Genomic DNA, 14,537 nt, shown 5'->3' with positions numbered 1-14,537 from the left:
ACGCAGAGGCCACCGGAAGGAAGCGACTATGGCAGAAAGAGCCCAGCCCCCGAGGTGCAGGCCCCTGCAGCTGTGGTTCCTGGCAGAACCCAACCAGGCTCATCTGGAGGGTTGTTTCAAAAGTTTTATGGAAGTTTTGAACCTGCAGACAAGCAGACCAATGACAAAGCTAAGTGCGCAGCATGGACAACACCCGTCAGCACCGTGCGGTTGTGTGGTCACAGGCGCGTGTGGAAGCAGCCGCCGGGCCCCTGCAGCCTCGGCATGCAGAAGGCATGGCTTGAAAAGATGACACACATTCTCGCCAACCACGAAGTCATGACGGAACCCTAGATAGTTCCTAGAGTCGGCCGGCCTCCCCCACCTCCCGAGCTGCATCCCCATCCGCCTCCTCACCAGCCGCGAGCGATGCGGGTGCCCACGGGGCTTCATATCCAGTCTCGGCCAAGTCGTGTCCTGTCCAACCCCAGCACCTACAGACAGCGCCATGTTTGAACAGGGTCAGTCTGAGGTGCTGGGCCCCCACTCTGGTAGGACTGGTGTCCTTATCAAGACCAGACACAGACAGAGGGGAGATGGTGTGAAGAGTCACAGGGAAGCGCCATCTGCTAGCCGAGGACGGGGGCCTCAGGAGACTGGCTTGCCCTGGCCTCGCTCAGAGCTGCCCCAGAGCTGAGCGGAGGCAGGTTCCCCTGCAAGCTAAGCCCCAGACTGTGCTACTTTCTTATGGCACCAGGGGAAGGGAAAAGAATACGTGGCCCATATTCAAAGCTCGGCTCTGACCAGCTCAGGGTGCCCAGCATGGGGACTTTAGGCCGCCCCAGGGCTGCACTCCCCTCTCCTCCCGGAGCCCCCATCTGCCCCTGGGGTAGGCGGATGAGTGCCCTCTCGGGGCCTCTGCACTGGCTCTTGGCTTGACAGCAGCACCTGGGAGCTTGTTGAAAACCCAGATATGCCTGTGCCCCACACAGACCTCCTGCCAGAGGCCCAGCTGGTCCACGGTCTGTTTTAAGGGGCCTCCCTGGACCCCGGGCTTTGTGTGCACTCTGACGGCCTCCAGACCAGCCCCAGGGACCCTCACGATGAGCAACTGTCCTTATGCTGAGGTGTGAAGGAGCAAAATCTCACTCCCATGTCCCCAAACAGGGCATTTCCTTCCTGACACACAAACAGTTACAGTCTTAAAAGCCTGAAAGAAGATACCAGAAAAAGGAAGCCTGTCCACCACGGCCTGATCCTCCTCCCCAGGTAACGGAGGCTTTGTGTGGATTTCCCTGGAGCCCCGTGAACACAGACGGGCTGACCACGGCTCACACTCATTCCCTCCCTTCGCCATGGAACGCGGGCTCTCATGAACGCGCCCTTCCCTAAGGGGCCAGCACCTGAGCGCTCACTAAATGACCGCCCGGATCCCTGGCCGATGGGCACACCGGTTGCTGCGTCCCTGGCTTTAGGCACAGAGCCATGTAACACACGTGTGCACACCACCCAGAGGGCCCAAGAGCGGGGGGTCTAGATCTGTGGGTTTCAGGAGCAAATTAAACCATCCAGGACTAGTGGAAGGCCACCTGTTATTTACCAACTGAAGACATTTAAAGGAAGAAAAGAGCTCCTACCATTTACCACTGCCTGTGTCATGAGGCCGGGTCACTTTCACAACCTAAATCTTAGAAGAGGCCAGATGAAGAAGCATCAACCTCAACGCGTGGCTTTTCGGAGCTCTGGGCCCCACGAGACCCAGACCTGCGGGGCTTCCTCGCAGATGGGTTCCCGTTCTCGCTTCTCCCTGCAGCACCCAGGGCCTGGCCGGGAGGGGAGCTGTAGGGCGCCTGCTGCCCTCGCTCAGCGGCGCCGCCCTGGAGCCCAGGTTTTCCTCATTTAGAGTGAGGCGCCCACCCTCACTGGCAGGTGGGCGGCACCGCAGCAGCGAGGCAGCTGGACAGCTGGTCTGGTTTCAGAGAGACCCCGCGGGTGCTCTTGGGCTCCAGGCAGGGGACCCTCTCCAGGTCCTCCAGGTTCCCCCTGCTGGTGTGTCCTTTACCCAGGAGGAAAGACTGCTGGGGACGGGGCGGAGGTCTGGGATCCCCTGCCTCCCCGCAGGGCACCTGGTGTTCCACCGCTCAGGCGTATTGGAGACACACCTGGCTCCAAACCTGTGCTAACCCGAGCCTGGTTCAGGCCATTGTGCTGCACCCCGGGAGCCAGGTCTGTCAGGCCAGGGGATGGGCATGCACTTTGAGGTTTGGGAACCACTGGCCTAAACAGAGCCATGCAGGAAGAACGAGGGGGCACGGGTCCGCCCATCCTCCTCGGAGCAGGCAGGAGAGGTAGAAGCCTGGTTTTCCTGGGGTCCGTCTCTGTCAGCTTCCTGTAAGAAAGCTGCTGTAACAAAGTGTCACAACCCGGTACCCTAAAACAACACCTCGCAGTCCAGGAGGCCACAAGTCCAAATGCAGGATGTCCACAGGCTTGAATCCTTCTGGGGGCTGTGGGAGACCCTCCACCACGGTTCCTAGACAGCACCCCAACCTCTGCCTCCGTTCCTCTTCTTCGTACCCCACTGTCCTCCTCTTTGTAAGGACGGACACCAGTCACTGGATCCATGATGACTTAGTTACATCTGCAAAGACCCTCGTCCTAATAAGGCCGCAGCCCCTACCAGGTCAGGGAGTGGACGCATCCTGGCAGGGCTCCATCAGAGGCTCCTGCTGCTCTCCAGGGACACCCCCCATCCTGCCTCCTCCCCGTCTGCACAAAGGCTGCATCTCCCTCTGTGGCGGATTCGGTCCTCTGGGAGTCATAGGGGGTGAGCTCGCCGTGAAAGTGCTGCCAACCCCAATCTCTGCACCGCAGTGGCTTTTTAACTACACACCAAGAACTAAGGGTCCAGGAGGGTGGCCAGGTGGCCGTCAGACCCAGCCTCTCCCCATAGATGGGACGTCAAGGGTGCCACAGCCAGAGGGCCCATTGCTGTGTGAGCCTCCTTGGCCCCCAAGACAGCCCTGCAGATCTCGTGGGGTAATCTGGGCATCGGCACCCACGGGAGGCCACCGGGCAACGACCTGGTCCCAAATAAAAGGATGTTTACCTGGTTGTGCTTTTTGAACCATCTAATCCCAACACTGAAGGGTCTGCGAGGGGTTTGATGTGACCCACTGAGCGTCCCAGGTCCCTGCTGCTCAGGCTTCAGGCAGCTGTCACCTGAGCTGCAGCACACACGGGGACACGCTTAGAAGCACACACTGTCACCTGCATCTGTTCCTGGTGCAGACAGCCCTCTGCCCGGTTGCAAGTGACAATCTCATGGGCAGCTTAGCTTAGCCTGCTGCCCAGGCTGCTTCCAGCCCGGCGGGTGGGGAGCCCTGGGAGACAGACTCAGGTACCCAGGGGTCCAGGGCAGAGCAGCGTGCAGACCACTGGGGCATGCAGCTGCCACTCTGGTTGGGGCTTTGGGAGGACATGAGGCCTTGGGCTGCAGGGGGCACCTTAAGAACTGCAGGGTGAGGGGCTGTCCACGCAGTTGCCTGAGTCAGCTGGAAACTGCCTCTTCCTCTGGGTCCTGCAGCCTCCCGGCCTCTCCTTACCTTCCACCCCTCCATCCCTAACACTGTCCTCTCTAGAGCCACTCCTCCTGGGACCCCCGTATCTGCTGGCCTGGGCTTGGGGTGACCCTGGGGTGCACGGCTCACAGCTCCCTCCACGAGAATCGGGCAGCATCCCTGCTCCCAGCCAACAGCAGCAGGACGGGGTGCTGGAGCCAGGCCCCACCAGCCCCAGGACCCCCCATGGCCATCTTTGCCTTGGGGCTCCCTGATGGCCTGCCTGAGACTCCAGCTGCTCTGGGGCTGTCTCAACCCACCCAGGCCTGCAGAGACAGCCCGTCGGCTGAGGGCCTCACCGCCCACTCCTGCCTGTCCCTGGAGCCCGCACAGGCACTACCTGGGACGCACCTCTCACACACCCAACTCCAAACAAGAATTCTAATGTGCTCCCCGCAGGACCCGGACGGGCACCAAGTTCGGCATGGCTGCTGGCTCAGAACTCGGCACGTGGGCGTGTCCCCAAATACGAAAATGGGGTCAGAGACACAAACGTGACAAGGGTCATGAGTAAATACAAGCGCATCTATTCATGGCCCCAAAGTCCTGCCCCACACTGCAGCCATCCAACGGCCTACTCCCTGCAGCCCCCTCCTGCCCCCGAGACCTGCTCGCTCAGGGATCCTCTCACCGTGGCCTTTCTGACACACACATGACCCGCCGCCCACTCAGAGCTGTAAAGAGCATGCCAGTCCTTCTGTCCATCCATCAGTCCCACCTGGGGGCGGAGAGGGCTTGCGTACAGCTTGGTTGACGTTTTTGTCCCTGTCCCACGGACACCAGCTCAGTGGTGAGAATGCCCTCCTCTCTAATAAACACCAACGTCCAGGGACGTGCTGGCCATTTGCTCCGGGGAACCTAAGGAGTCTGACCCCACACTTTTAGGAATCAGATGGCAAGTGACCTGCAGCCCAGGCCTGAGAGCGGTCAGGGCCTCCTCCCTGCCTCCTGCAGTCTCAGCCCGCTGGCCGCCACGCCCGCGCTCTTTTGTTCAGCCGGATCGTAAGCAGATTCCACACAAATCCCCACCAGCCAGCACAGATCCGCCTGCTCAGGCCACCCCTACCCGCTAAGAGGAAGGGGCTTTCCCAGGCCCAGGACATCACGTGCTGCCCCAGGAAGGGGCGAGTGGCACAGCCCCAGCTGAAGCCCAGAGATGGCAGACTGTCCGCTTTGTTAGTACTCAGGGGTCCCCAGGGCCCCGGCGCCCTGACCCCACGTCGCCCGAGAGGTGGGAAACAGGAGCGGACAGCGTGGCTGCGTTTGAGCCTGTTATCAACCACCCGGGCTTCCCGCGGGGCTGGCAGCCAAGCACAGGCAGGAATGCACGGCTGGAGCTTCGCCTGCCTGTGTGGACCTCGAGTCAATCGGTCACACGGGAAAGCAATGGCTCTCAGATCCCACCGCTGCTTCTGAGGCCAGCATCACTGCGAAGGCCGAAGAGTCCTGGGAGGAGGTGACCCTGGCTGGGCAGAAGTGAACCGGACGCTCAGAAAGAGCCAGTGACTGGCCCCTGGCACATGGCCGGTCAGGCGGGCCCAAGTCTGCAGCCTGGTCTCCTGACTCTAAGCAAAGCCAGCCGCTGAGCCAGCCACCCAGGAGCAGATTAGAAGAATTTCCCTACCAAGTTCTGGTCCTTGAGAAAACGTGGATTTGCTGCTGTTTTAAAACACAGCAACACACAGACTACTACGGGCCGAGCACTGTTCAAGCACTCGACCAGCATCGACTGGTCACTCACACAGTCCATGGGGCTGTTCAGGTTCACCCGAGTATCACATAAGCAGATCCCAGGCCCAGGAAGGTTTGCCGATGCACTCACCATCTCACAAGAAGAGCCAAGCTGGGACTCACGCCGGGGCCTGGGCTCCAGGATGCATGCACTTGGCTGCTGCCCTGGGCTGCAGGAAAAAGACCGAGACACAAAAGCAAAGGGAAGTGCCTGTGTGTGGGACGAAGACTCACTGAATTAAGGGGCCAAAGTGCCAGGGAGCACGGAGTGCCATTGACCCATGCGGAGCAGACGGGGGAGGAGGAGCCCGTGACAAGGACCCCACTTTGCAAACCCACTGGGGCCTGGGACCCGTTATTACTTGGCCTCAGTTTTCCCACCTGTGAAATGGGGATGATGACATGGTAATCCCCCTGAGCTGTGGGGATGTGTTCCCAGACCCCAGTGGAGGCCTGAAACCAAGATGGTACCAAACTACAGGCACACTATTTTTTCCCTATACATACCTACTTACGAAAACATTTAATTTATAAATTAGGCACAGTAAGAGATTATCAGGAAAAATGAAGAGTAAGAAAATAATTATAACAGTAAGCTGTGATTAAACTTTAGGTGAATGTGGTCTCTCTTCTCAAAATGTCTTCTTGAGCTGTGCTCCCCCTTCTTGTCGGGGGGAGAGACGTTAGGGTGTCTGCAAGTGAGAAGAGATGAGGCCAGTGATGTGGCCTCTAGGAGAGGCTACTAAGTCAGGGTCGGCAGGACATAAGCACCGCAATGCACTGTGACATGTTCATCTGATAAAGTCGCTACGAAGTGACCCGGGCAGGTAGCAGACAAGCGCAGATACACTGGACCAAGGAAGGAGTCCTGTCCCCGGAGGGACAAAGTAGGTTTTCACAGTGCGTCGAAAGGCATGTAACTGAAGGTATGAGTTTTCCACTCCTGGAGTTTCCCATTTAATCTTGTCAGCCTGCAGAGGTCCACAGGTGACCAAAGTCACAGAAGCCAGAACCGGGGAGGCGAGACGCCGTCACGCTGCACCCGAGTGGGGCGCCAGGGCTCCACCTCGCTCCCCGTGTGCTGGTCAACACCCCCAAATGGCAACAGCCCGACCGCCCTTGGAGAGTGGGGTGAAGTGGGGTCATTCAGGCCTGGACGGGCATCTGCCCAGCTGATTCAGTGACATCCGCACAGGACCACAGGCGCACAGTGAGGACCCTGACTTCTATACGTCATAGAGCGGTCTCGACGGCATCTGTGCTCCTTCCCTCATCTGACACCATGGCCCTCTGTGTGTGCCTCAGGGGACAATAGTGGCAGCCCCTCAGTGTGGGAACCATGGGCCGTGAGGCTGGGGGTGGACACTCGGGGGCTGAAGGAGGACCTCCACATGTCCATCTGCTGGTTGCCTCCTTGGCAGGCAAGTCAGGCACGGGCAGACAGTGGGGTGCACGTGGTCCCTGCCACTGGGCACATTCTAAAGGGACATTCTAAAGGGACAGACGCCATCAAGTCACAGAGTACACAAGAACACTGCTGAGTCCTGATGGGCCACACCCAACACCATCCGACAGACACCTTCGGGCTCAGTCTGGGGAACGGCTCTCATCAGAGAACCCACTAACGGGGGTGGAAGGCAGCGTGGGCCAGGACGGGGACTCCAGGGCCTGGAGACTGTGGGGCTCCGGGGATTCGGAGTCAGCCCAGCTGCGAGTCCCACCCAGATCAGCTCCTGTGCAACCGGGACCTTCCTGGCCAGGGTTCCACACGCGTGGCATTTAGGTAAACCCAAACTTGCCTTGATCACGGGGGCTGAGGGGCAAAGCGCAGCAGGGCCAGGAGAAAGCCCGACCGCAGAGGGGGCCTGGTGGGGCCCGGCCTTCCCTGAGGAAGGGGGGCTCGAGACCAGTGGGCGGCGGAGGAGGACAGAAGGGCCAGGGGGACCTGAGTCCAGGCTGTGGGAAGGCCTGGGGAAGGGGGTTAAAGGAAGCCAGTGTCTGGAGCCAGGGCAGATGGCCACGGACTCCTGAGAGCAATGGAAGTCATTCACAGATCCAGAGGAAGCGGCTCAGCCGCGATTTGCATTTGGAAAGGTCACTCTGGCTGCTGTAGGAACAACAGATGGGAAGAGGGGACAGCAGGAGGTGGGGGATGGCGGGGGATCCACATCTGAGGAGCCCCTGAGGACTTCGTGCGGTGTGTGGGATTCCCAGAGCCCTGCCCGCCTCTCACGGATTCTTGTTCTGGGCGCCTGGTGGGGGGACCAGAGGAGGGGCAGCTAGCGGGGCTGTGGGCGCCTCCTCTCCGCCTGGGAAGAGGAAGCTGCTTCCACACCACATAGCTGGGTGCACGTTCACTGCGTCCAGCAGTTGGGTGGGGACTGAGGTCGGTGCCCCTGCCTGTCCCAGCGGCTGACTCTGCTCCCCCATCACACCTGTGGCCAGTGGGTCGAGGGCCTCCCCGTGCACCCCTCAGCCACAGCCGCGCGACACCGGCTCTCTCACTCTGCCCCTGCTGCCCGAGGGCTGGGCCAGCCTTGACCCCGAAGTGGACACGCCAAGAGCTGAGCAGAGAAACCCGGAGCAGACACCAACTTACACAGGGCGTCTGGACAGCTGGGTTCGCGCCTCTGCCCACCCCACAGTTAAACCCCCGACTGCCTCATTCCAGGCCCAGCCAGGCCATGGCAGGACCCGGGGCAGAGGGAAGCCTGGGCGCTCCCAGGGGAGCTCACAGACAGGGGAGGACCTGGCACCATTTCTGACAGCGAGGCTGGGCTCCCTGACCCCGGGCGTGAGTCTCGCCGCTCCTGTGTCCGTATCCAGGTCCTGTCTGGCCAAGGCCTCGCTCCAGGACGTCCCCCCACTCCTGCCGACCCAGCACACAGGGAGTGCTGGTGGACACTGGCAATCCTGCCTGAAGGGCCATGGCCGGAAGGAAGCGCGTGGCCAGAGCCGCAGGGCTGTCCCAGGACAGTGCCCAGAGTCTGCCGGGGTGGCACGTCCACTGCACGACTTAAATCCATGTTCGCTTCTTCCTAGTGAAAGTAACACGGCCACCTTCCAGGGAGAAGCAGCCGTCCCACGGCTCCCACTGTGGAGGTTCACTCACAGCAACACAGAAGGGGCTCGGCCCAGCCAGTGGGGTGCCCACGGGTGGAGTGCGGGGACCCCATGAGCCCCCTCCCCCCAGGGACCACAACTCGCCAGCCCCTCCCCCCAGGGACCACAGCTCGCCAGCCCCTCCCCCCCATGGACCACAGCCCGCCAGCCCCCTCCCCCAGGGGGACCGGGTGGGTGTCTGACCCCCACGCGGGGCGCAGGGCATCAGCTCGTCAGCCCGTCTACTGTGACAACAGGGGCCTGGCTGCGGATGTGCAGGCACCTCCCGCGGGAGCCAGGGGCACCTTTCAGCACCCGCTCTGTGCTGCAGACGGTACGCCTGGGCTGGGACCCAGCTCCAGCGTCACACCCGTGCCAGGCCCTCTGGGCCCTGGGCCTGCGCCCTCTGTCCACCCTGCGGACATGGAGGGGTGGCGCTCCCCCGTGGCTGGAGGCCATGCGGAGCCTCCTTCCCCCGCTTTCCCTCCTCCAAGGTCTCCATGCCCCCGCTGCCCCGACCCCTCCTGCCAGGCCGGTTCTGCTCAAGGTCCTCTGGGGGCAGGCGACATGGGCCCAGGCCAGCTTTGCAGGGTGCGGCGGACACAGCCCAGAGGCTGCCAGGAGTGGAGGCCCAGCTGGCCCCAGGCTCTGCTCCACCACCCTGGAATCCCCGCGGGTTTGGACAGGGGCAGGCCACCCCGCCCGGCACTAAGCGCCCAATCCCGCAGCTGGTTCTGCCTGAGGCCGATCGGCTGGCCCGAAGTACCAAGCGGAGGGTCATTGGAAGCACAGGGAGTGGAGGATGAGGTGGCGTCCACGGGGCTAGAGCAGAGAGCCGGAGCGGCCTAGGAAAGTCCCCGCCTGGCTTGCATCTGTGCTGCTTCTCGCTCTCCTGAGGCTGGTCCCACCCAAGACTTCATCTCCTCTGTCCCAGACCTCAATCCCACGGCCATGTCACAGGACAGAGAATCCGCCTGGTCCCACCTGGTTCAGGCACGCAGGATGGGTCCAGTCGACTTGGTCCAGGGTCCACCGTATCAGCTTGGCCTCCAGGTGGAAGCAGAAAACAGCAATCTTGGTGGGCAAGACACAGACTGGCCTGGAAGCCCCAGAAGCACCCAGCTGCCCCCGCCCCAGGGCCCACATGGCTGCCCCTCCATAACAGGGCCCTCAAGTGCATTGTGTGATTGACAGGTCAGCCTTGGACCTCCAACCTATTTTGCTGAACTGTGGACTTGGGCTGTGGACCTAGAGAAGATCCTGTCCCTGCTTGTCATTTCCTTTCTCTTCCCCTTTGAAAACAAGCCAAACACAGCAAGCAAGCAAACAAAAGTCCTTCACAAAGAGCCGGCAGAGCGGCCAGACAGGTGTCCCGAATGGCTGGCCAGAGAGGAAGCCCCTCCCCGCTCTCTGTCCCTGTGCCTCTCTCCCCCTCTCTCTTGCCCACCCCATGCACACACACAATGTGCATTTCCTAAAACTCGGGGAGCAAGCTGCATCTCTTTGGCCCCTGAAAGTCTGACTCGCCCCAGGAAATTCTCCTGGGGACACTCAGAGCTGCAGGGGACAGAGAGCGCCTCCCCACAGGGAGCTGGGTGACCGGGAGCTCAGACTTCAATGCTTCCTTCCACCCTGAGAGGACTGCCAGGAGAGAGCTCCACAGTCCTCAGGGACAAAGGCCCTGTGACCTCCCAACATGAGTGGCGACCTCGTCCTTCACTCTGTGAAACGGCTGCTCCCCAGTTCGGTTCCCTAGCTGCAGGAGTCCCCTCTGTCACTTCATGCCACTTCGTCTCAGCCCCAGGGCAAGGCCAGCCTCCCACCATAGGTGCCAGCCCTACCCGCGCTGCGCCGGGTTGTGGGCGGGAGCATAGGGACATGCCCCATTGTCCCACCAGTTAAGTCACCAGGAATTCCAAGACGCAGCTGCAGTGTGCAGTCCCAAGCAGAAGCCCCACTGTGCGCAGGATGCTGGGAGATGGCCACCCACAAGGCCAGGCCAGCTGCAGCTGTGATCACCTCCCGTCCGCAGCGCTGATTCTCCCCTGAGCCCCAGCTGGGGACTCAGCCCAGGCCGCTCACCACTGAACTGCATCCCCAGCTTGTTTTATTTATTTTTATTTTGACACAGGATTTCGCTAAGTTGCTGAGGCTGGCCTCAAACTTGTGATCCTCCTGCCTCTGCCTCCTGAGCTGTTGGTCCCGGGCACCCTGATTCTTAGGAAACTTAGGAAAATTGTGCATTAAATAAACACTTGCAAACAATTTCAAGTGTTCACTGAAGCTGGACACAGACACTGCCACACCCCAGCTTCTGGGCTCCTCCGTCCACCTGCGGGAACGTGCACCCTCGAGAGAACATTTCTAGCAGCCCCGTTCACAGTCGCCCGCTGTGAGCTGCCAGATGCCCATCGGCAGGAGGAAGGGTGCAGAATGTGGCCTCCCCAAGAGAGGGGAGGCCACGTGGGAGAAGGCTGACAGGCATGTGACAGCGCGGCGGACTTGCGACTGGGCCCTGAGTGGCAGGAGCCAGACGCAGATGCTGCTGGAGGAAGATGCCACTGGCCTGGCCTGTCAGGAGGGCGCGATGCCAGCAAGGCCAGGGCCGCTGACCCGGGCACAGAGAGCAGGGCAGGCTGCCACTGCCACGCCCCGCACACGCCCCGCGTGCCCTTCTCTCTGTTGAACCTGATCCAGAGTAAAACTGGCCAGAGCCTCTCCCGGGAAGGGCCAGATCTAGGGAAGGCCCCGCCCCAAGTTCTCACCTCCTCACCTGCTGCCCCCAGGGTGGCTGTGACTTTGGAACCCCAGAAGCCTGATGGTGACCAGTGACTGGTGACCAGAGAGCGTCGTAGCAGTGTCCTGAGTCACGGGGCCTCTGCATCCTCTGGGTCTTAACAACGGTGGCCGTCAGTTCAACCACAGCGGACGAGCCCTACTGTGTGCCAGGTTCTAGGGACAGCGGGTCCAGGCCTCCCTGTCAGGAAGAGCCCAGGGTCTGGAGGGAGGAACCTTCACCAGCGCCCAGGGAGTGGATGCTCCCCAGGGAGGGCCAGGAGGTGTGGACAGGCGTGCGGGGCTCCTGTGCTCGCGGGCAGGTGCCAGGTGTCCTGGAGCCTAGTGCACGAACGTCAGGTCTCGCTCTCCTGGAAGCTCTGCTTGACTGTGGGAGCCGTGGTGGGGGGTCGTGGGGGTGAGGCTCAGGGGCGAGACTGCGTACTGCCTCAAGCGCGGACGTGGAGAACAACTCACCTCCCACCCACGGAGTCCCACGGCAGGTTCTAGAAAGCACGGACGGGGCCGCGCTTCCTTAGCCCTCCTCCGAAGAAAAGGTGCCCCCAGCTTGCCTTCCCAGGCTTACTCAATTCATTTTGTTTTAAAAGCCTGTCAGCAGCATCCTTCAACGGGCGAAGCGCCCCCAAAATCCCACAGCAGCTGTGTGTGGCCTTTTCCCACACCAGAGACTCCTCACTTGTCAGTCTCATGTTAGAGAAGCATCCAAGGCCTGGCACAGAAACAGCAGAGGTGACTGTGTGGCCTTGGACAACGGGCCTCTTGTAAAAGGAGAGGTTGGACTCAGGTGCCCATCTCCTTCCTGGGGTGGGTGGATTGAGGACCCAGGGAGGCCTGTCCTTAGCATGGGCTTCCTCCTGGGTACCCTGACCCCCACTCGCATGCAGCCTAGAGGGAAAACGGCAAGCTGCATGCAGCCTGCGCTTCCTGTGAAGGCCCCAGCAAGGACCCCAGCTTTCCTAGCACGGGGTCTTTGCACGTGTTTTCAGTTTCCTATTGTTGCTTGCAAAGTCCTAAGACCGCCTCACTCCTGGACACCTTTGCAAGTGCGGCGTCTCCAACACCACTCTCAGGGCTGATGAGGCACTGGAAGGACTCGCGGAGCTCGGACAAGCCATGTTACTCATTGTTACCATTTATTACAACAAAAGGGTACAGATCCAAGCCAGCAGAGGCAGGAGTCCGGGAGACGGGTGGAGTACCCAGCTGTCCTCCGTGGATTTGTGCAGGTCAAGGTCCCCTGCCCGTGAAGAGCTCAGGGTCTGGAGGAGGAATCTTCACCAGCATCCGGGGTGTGTGTGCTCCCCAGGGAGAACCAGGAGGCTGCAGTGGGACTGGGCAGTGACATATGGCCATGTGCAAAGACCCTCCTCAGTGACCCACAGAGGCCATGCGGACACCTGGTGTCCAGAAGGAAAAGGGGTCCTGAGGTCATTCCTAGGGTGGAATCGGAAACCGAATCTGGGGCCCAGCTGCTGACTCAGAGTGAAACCCAAGGACACCAGGGCTCGTGGCCACTGGCATTCACTTTTTTAAAAAAAACTGGAAAAAAGGGTGAGTCATGAATAATTAAACAGCCATCTGTCCTTCCTGGTGCTGAATTCCCAGGGGTTCCCACAGCACTCAGAGGTGCGGTCAAGGGTCCTGGCTGCTGGGTGTCCGGGAGAGGGGGATCCTGCTGCCCCAGGGGCGCAGATCACAAACAGCATTCGCACCTTTTCCCGCAATCTCGGCCCTTCCACCTGCCAGCCTGGTGACCCAATGAGGGCTCACTAGACTCTTTTCACTTTCGCTCAAACAACGGGGAGAACTGCCAGTTTGGCCTTTGCAGAAGCCTAGGCACGACTCATCCGGGCTTCCCCGGGTTGTGATGACCCGGAGCCCACTCAACACACAGCTTGACGTTGTCTCCACCCTCCCTCCCCGCACGTCAGTCACTCTGCCACCATTTTATGACAAAAGTGAGAGCGCCGATTTACTGCGCGCTGTCTGTGACCCCAGTGCCGCAGACCCCGCCCCAGCGCCCAGGCCCTGGAGGGAGGTGGATGCTGAGCCTGTCGGCACAGAAGGAAGCCATTCAACTGCAGCCGGGGAAGAAAGGGAAGCCCGTGAGGGCGCCGAGGCGGGGCGGGGCTGGGGGGGGCGGGGCGAGGCCGGGGAGGGGCGGGGCCGGCCATCAACTGACCCCACCCGCTCCGCGTCCAGTCCTCCCAGCTCCTCCCAGTCCCGCTCCTCCCAGCTGCTCCTCATGAGCATTTTGCTTTAAATGTGCAAAAACGGAACTCGGTCTCTCCCTAATTGCGCCCCATCCTCCTGTGAGCTGGTTGCCATGGTCCTTCTGTCTTGAGAGCCTCCCTGGGGCCATTTCCAGGCCAGCTCAGACTTGGACTCCATCAGGGCTGCTCTCCGCCCGTCCCCTCCTGACTGACCCCTGGGCCTGGCGCTGGGGTCACTTTTGAAACCTGGGGGGGCGAGCCATTTCCCTTCCAGCGGCCATGCAGCTGCTTCCAGAGTCCAGCACTATACCCAACGCGAACGGCGCCCTCCGAAAGAGTGTCCTGCAGCAGCGGCCACAGGGGCTTGGCCAGTGGTGACTTGCTTCATTCCCAGTGGTCTTGGAGCTGGGGCGCTATTGAGAGTTCGATTTTACAGATGTAGAAACTGAGGCAAGGAAGGGTAAAACCCTGCCACAGAGCTGGTACGTGGCAGAGCCAGGGCCTGACCTCGCAGAGGGGCACGGGGAGGAGCTAGCATAGAAATGCCATGTCTGTCAGGTTTTCTCGACATTGGCACAGTGGACTCTTGGACACTTGGCAGGGGGTCCTCGGCTCTGTAGAATGGCCATCCGCATCCCTAACCTCTCCCCACCAGATGCCAGCAGTCCCTCGGCACTAGGCGTGACTCAGAAATGCGTCCAATTGTCAACTGCTTCCAAGGGGGTGAAACGGCCAGCGACAGACCCTCCGGTGGACATGCAGATCGGGCTCTCATGTGAGAAGAAGACCAGTGAGAAGGGTCGCCGGCAGGTGTGCATCGTGTTTTGTTTTGCGAATGCTGAGCTATTCCTTGGCCCAGAGATGCATTCCATGGTTTAACTGAGTGCCTTCTCCATGCCAGGATGGAACCCAGGGGCGCTTTACCACTGAGCCACATCCCCAGCCCTTTGCCTTTTCATTTTGAGACAGACTTTGCTAAATTGCTGAGGCTGGCCTCTAATTCATGATCCTCCTGTCTCGGCCTCCCGAGTCGCTGGGATCCCAGGCGTGTGCCACCTGCCTAGAGGTTTGAGTACCTACCCTGTGCCTGGAGCGG

This window comes from Sciurus carolinensis, chromosome 16 (genome assembly GCF_902686445.1).
Source record: "Sciurus carolinensis chromosome 16, mSciCar1.2, whole genome shotgun sequence".
NCBI lineage: Eukaryota > Metazoa > Chordata > Mammalia > Rodentia > Sciuridae > Sciurus > Sciurus carolinensis.
This window is presented reverse-complemented; position numbering follows the sequence as displayed.